The following is a 6,275-nucleotide window of genomic DNA, read 5'->3' as shown; positions in this document are numbered from 1 at the left end:
GAAGAATAGTTTAATTTTAAAATTTAAAACACATTTTGATAGCCTTTGTCCTCACTAGTGCGTTTGAACTTCTAGCATACCTTATTAATGATTACGAGAGGCACATTCTTTGAATTTGTCAACAAAGAAACTGATTAATTTATAATATGTATAACAAAGTAGTTTAATGTTAAACTTGTCTAATTTTACATTTAGCATTAGGTATATCTGAATAAATTGTAGTGCTTCTTTGGAGGATTATCATTTAAAGGTTCAAGAAGCTATGGGTTGCATACAAGAAAAAGTTGCCTCTCAAAACTATGAAATTACAAAATGCAATCAAACCATTGAGAAAACTCCAAGTACATTATTTTCTAACAAACTTTCTCATTAATTTAAGATTTTCACTTGGATGACTATATGTTTGAGCTGGGTTCAACTTTACCTTTGTTATCAGTCAAAACTTTGTATTTTCTATAAAAGGTTGAGCTGTTTTTGTACAAAATGAAAATATAATTGAAAGGTTAGGTTGAATCTCAAAATGAAACTTTACTTCTCGAATGATAGGTTTCCAACAAGAAGCCCTTGAAAATAAACTGTTTAGACAAGAAAGTGCAGCACTTCAGGCTAAGAAACAGTCTTTGCAAAAAAAAGGTGAAGATATTTTTCTTTGTGTCAATTTCTAGGATTGGTTTTAGAAGCATGAAACCCAAACTAACTAACATGAATTTAGTGGAATAGGTAGAAGACTTGGAAACTAAATGTGCAATCTAATTATCTCTATATCTCCAATTGCCAGATATCCACGTAAGGACCTATAGCCTAACTGAATATCACTAATTATTAATAGAATCATATTAGATTCTCTGTAGGATGCAATGGGATTATTGTATTACTTATCCATAACAAGATCACTTCTTGAAGGGATGTTTTCATATCAATAAGTTATCTCTGTAGGTGGTTATATGAGCAATTAACAAATATATAACTAGTGAATTGCAAGTTTCCTTAGACCTAGAAAATCATAACTAGCTACTAGATCCTTAAGTGATAATATATGACTGGAAATGCTGGAAAGTCTTCTTCCCTAAACATCAAATCCAAGTTGTTTAATGGTTGCAAACTCCTGAACCCTTCCTAATATACCAACTCTACCAGCTTGCCCATTGACTTCCTTTTTTAATCTTAAAAATGTATTTCAAGACTGAATTTATTCTTATCTAAAGATGTTTGAGAGGTCTTTTGTTTTTCAAATCATTTTTTATTTCTAAGAGGGAATGCCCATGTCTTCTCTAGAGTTCCATTAGTGCCTTCTAATGTTTGACTGCTAATAATTGTGGTTCTTTATTAGTGGAATCTTCATCTTTACTAGATAAAACATTTACTGATGATAGTCATCTGACCCTAAAACATAGGTTTCTGGATAGACCTAAGACAGTGACAATTATTAATAGGGTTAAACCCTTTAGATATTCCATGGCTCCAACATTCTCCAAATTTATCTACATATCCTATCTTTTCTAGAGGATTTGTAGGTTTTCATGGAAATACATCCTCTGTGTTATCAGTGCTTTAGGATATTAGACGTGATCGAGAATATTCAAAATTGTTAGCCCTTGAACCATGTGACATTAAAGATCCAGATGAAATTAGATCCTCTCCATTGACCCAATCATGATGAATAACATATAATGATTTGATTGAAATTGTACAAGATTTCTCTTCCACATATGAATAAAAATCTGTTTGTGTCAACTTCCAATGTCACTCCTTCAAAGCAATCATGCATGGCTACACATTCAACTCAAGTGCATGGCTACACATTCAACTCAAGTAAAAGGAATTATTTCAAACTTCTTGTCAGCATAGTTATGAGACCTTGGGTATTCCATCAAAGAACCCTAAGAAGAGATACTAAAGAGGTGATCTCTATAATTCCACCAGCAAGTTTCACTTGTTTTGTAAGTGGAATTGTTATGCCCATAGAAAGAGTGGTCATCATCTATTGCTACCCTTGCTTTCCAATCAAGTACCAAATCAAGGATTTCTTTATCAATGTAATTTGTAATCTTTGTAACGTCTTAATCAACAAGGTCAAGTTCAACAACAATTTTGCAAGCAAAACTCATGGTTGTATCCTCTTCCACATCAAAAAAGAAATAGATATATATATGCAGATGCATCTTGCAAGATGTATTGAATATTGTAACATTAACATGGGTGAAAAAATAGACTAGGGGCTAGTTGATAGAAGTAGAAAAGATAAATAGTCTTAAAATGCAATGTGCTAGTCGGGTTAGGATTTAGGATCTGCTGGTAGGTTCATGGTTTACTAGTGCAATATAAAATTCATTACCTTCTGTGTCCATAATTCATATTTTAAAAACATTGTGTTATGCTCTCCCTTCTTGCCTTTGATAGTGAAATTTATGTTGTGAGACATATTATCCCATCTAAAGCATGAGAGCACATGTACAACATTTTGGTGTTTCTAATTTTCATAGGGGGCAGAAATCCCATTCTTGTTATACACTTGCACAAAACATTAGATTTGGCGTGCTTTATGATGAACATTTTGAAAAGCTTCAATGTTAGGCTCTCTTAATAATGGGCCGAGTTCCCCCACATCACCTCTGTAGAAATCTAATACGGAAAAGGAATATTCTAAGCCATGCTCATCAGCTTGGAGAAATGGGTCCATTAAGAGCTCCATTACAAGAAGCCTTCTAGAAATAGTGGCCAAGCATTTCTGAATAAATTTTCTCACTTCAGGATCCTTCACTTTGTATAGAGCTACTAGTTTTTACTCCTTAGTATCGATTCAAGAACTACAATTTAATCCCAAAATTCTTGTATAAAAAATAGCTAAACAAGGTAGTTTCTAAGCTGAAACTATAAATGATGAAAACTTCTCAATTTCTCATTTGATAGAAAACTGGGAAAAATTATTAATCAAAATATTATCATCTTATACATTATGCTCTAAAATGTTGGACATAGAAAAAGGTGACAATGAAGAAGCTCAATTCAGGGCTACAATGGAGTAACTGAAGAAATGGATTAAACATGTTACATGATGGCATTGTAAGTCCTACGTTAAGGAAAATTACCTCACATCTAATTTAGCTATTAAAATGTCTCCAAAATCATCTTGAATTCGATCCAACCAGAAAGCTGAAGCACTAAAAATATCATTGTTGGATAAAACAATCATTCTACAAAAGAAATTTTGATTGTCGTCAATATAATAGAAGATAGATATCACAATTGGTTATAGTAAGTCCACAATATGACATCCTCCTTATGTAACAAGGAGAAGTTTTGATGGAGTAATCCAAAATAAGGAATTGAATTAGCGAAGATTACGATTAAGTAATTAATAACAACCCTAAAACCTATGTAAGAAAGGGGTAGAGATAAAATTTTCTGTTTGAAATGAGAAAAGTGATTAATAGGACCAAAGAGATTAGTGGATGGACTAGTATTAGATACTACTTTGTCAATTTCAGTGTTCAAATTGGCCAATAAGTGGTGTCCACAAGATTAAAAACTAGGTCTCCTCAGGGAAAGCACCCCAACTTACTATTCAAACAGCGGGCCATGGATGATAGAGAATAATTTTATCATGATGACAAGAAGAAACAAAACTAAAGTAGAATTAACTTACAAAATAGTTTCTAAAACAAAATTTGTCATACTTTGATCAAGTTGATGCAACAAATATATCCAGTAAATAATTCCATTGTCACTCACAGCTAGATTGGCATTCATTACAAGAGAGAGAATTTGGTGAGTGAGCTTATATGAAATCATTTGTTGGTCTACAATCTGACTTACAGACGATGGAGGTATCTACTTAGCCACAAAAGTTAGGATAGACACATCAATCTCATGGGAAAGTTATAAATGTAATGATAAAAATTCCAATAAGAACAACAAGCTACTAAACATTAATTTCAATTATTTTCAATCGCTAATCACCAAAAACAAACATATTGAAAACTTGTAAGGATCATAAAATAAAATACAAACAAAAAAGCCAATTACATTGATGGATGCTCCATGCTTCATAAGGTGCTTCCTCTGCCATTTTTGCAATCGACTGGGTGATGTTGAGAAAGGAGCCATGACCAATCTTATGGAGCTCATTGTTTACAATCTTCTCCAAGTGCCTGTAGGGGCAGCACACCATGTGACTGCCCTTTGGAGGCACAGATATGAGAAGAGTAGCAGACATGCGAGAATCGAGAGATTGTAAAGTTGCATCTGCCCACTACAATTCTATTATCACCATCATGAATAGAGGCATCGATAGATGAATGGTTTTGCAGCTCATGTTCTTTAATAAGGGACTCCATAGAAAGAAACCTAGAAAACCTAATTTCAATCATTGTGAAACACATCAATCCCATAAGTCACAATCATTTTCCAAACCACATGAGAGGAACCCAATTGTAGAGCATAAGCTTATGTCTAAGCAAATTATGAGATGAATTTTATACACCACAACAGTGCAGAGCCGCTTTTACTAATGATTGGCTATTAATCAAATGATGTGTTCAAAAAACAAAGGTCAAAAGTAAATAGGTGGCTAAAGAGCATGGACCTATGTTAATAGTTGTAAATGTAAATTATGATGCAACTTCATCGATTGGCTGCAAATAGGAAAACCTAAAGAGATAGGGGGATATGATTCCAAGTAAGAGAGATAAGAGGCCCTTTGGGTTAGTTTCCCTTTGGATAAGATAGTCAGAATTTCTCTCCTTACATTTTTAAGGCCAAGTATTTGATAGGGCTGGGTCCTTCGGCGAGGAAATAAGTAGCTACTGGTCATAAGGGCTCACCAAAGTTTTACAACCGAAAGGGAAGGAGACAGAGACTTTCAATGACCGATTGTTGGTATGACTAGCTAGCACATGCATTTAATCATAAATTATTAAACAGGTTGATAGCTATCAAAACACTTATTTCTCATTTAATGTGTGTGATTCTAAAAATTTGTAATGCTATTGTAGGGTGAAAAACGTATTGGAAAACTTTGATTTCATTAGTTAAATTGTGAATACAATGAATATCCTCAGATTTAATAATCTTATTGTCCATACATTTTAATTCTTTTAAAAACGAAAAATCTGGAAACCCTATTTACAAATAAACCACTTATTTATCATTTAATTTATGTACTGTTGAATATTTGTAATGCCAAGACAGAGTGGAGGTTGCAAATACATGAAATAAGTTTTGTCAAGAAAAGTAATTTGGAAAACTCTATTTTTATCTTTTAAATGATGTATACCAAAAATATATTATTAAATCTAACAATCTATACATTTGTATTTAAAATATAAATTTAAAATCCATATTAAGAATTAATCCAGACTATAAACATAATTCGTCTGCTCGATATAAATACCCAGCACTCAGAATTAGAGGAAAACCCTGATTCGAAGAATTCGAAGGAAAAGCGAAACTCCACTGCGAATATTATTCTTGAATCATCCTATAAATCCCAAGTTCATGAGATAAATCATTCATGTAAAACCCTGATAAAAGAAAATGAGGCTAAATAGCACAAACTAATCCTCTTATATATGAAATCTGGCCGAAATGCTTCTAGAAAAATTGCCATTCAAAGAGGTGAGGCGAATTGCACACTCGATGCACGGCGAAACCTATTCTCACTTTGTCGTTTGAAAAGATTCTCTGAGATGGATTCAATGGATTCTAGTATCAATTCTAATAGTGAGAGAACCAGGTACCGAGCCTCTGAATCCCCGGCAACGGCAATCCATGAGCCATTGAGGAGATCCAGACTATTCAATCTTTGAAACCCACATCCAGATTCAATAGTCTGTGCATTCCAGTGCCATGTTCTGAATCCATTGAACGATGAACTATTATTATCATCAAAACCCTTTTTCTCCTCCCAATCTACTTCATGGAGGACTGACTCGCAGGGCATTGGGGAATTTGACATATCTATGCTAGGAGATGATGTAAACGAAGAAAAAAAATATCGGAAATACTTGGAAAATAGGGCATGAGATGAACCCCCTACCGCTAAGGTTATGAAGAGAGCTGCGTTGAAGAAGAGCACTTTGTTCCGGTTGAGGTGCCACCCCACCATCCCCATTGGAAGGAACAGAACAATGCAGGCTACCAATATGCCCGCTAAGCTAAGGAGAACTAACTGACTGTCATGCCAATCCGAATAATCTGAATTAATAAGGCCATCTATTCTATGTAGCTACTAAACAAGCATATGATTTGAAGCCGCATCTTTAAGAAAAACCAAC

General features: G+C 33.9%; 1 pseudogene; it reads right to left on the bottom strand.

Annotated features, from left to right (window-relative positions):
- Positions 1–967: 967 nt before the first annotated feature.
- LOC149169205 (uncharacterized) lies at positions 968–5,956 on the bottom strand (annotated as a pseudogene).
- Positions 5,957–6,275: the final 319 nt, after the last annotated feature.

The sequence above is a fragment of the Pinus tabuliformis genome, chromosome 4_2 (assembly GCF_031772625.1).
Source record: "Pinus tabuliformis cultivar Carrire ecotype Pingquan chromosome 4_2, CPIR1, whole genome shotgun sequence".
Lineage (NCBI taxonomy): Eukaryota > Viridiplantae > Streptophyta > Pinopsida > Pinales > Pinaceae > Pinus > Pinus tabuliformis.
This window is presented reverse-complemented; position numbering and strand designations above follow the sequence as displayed.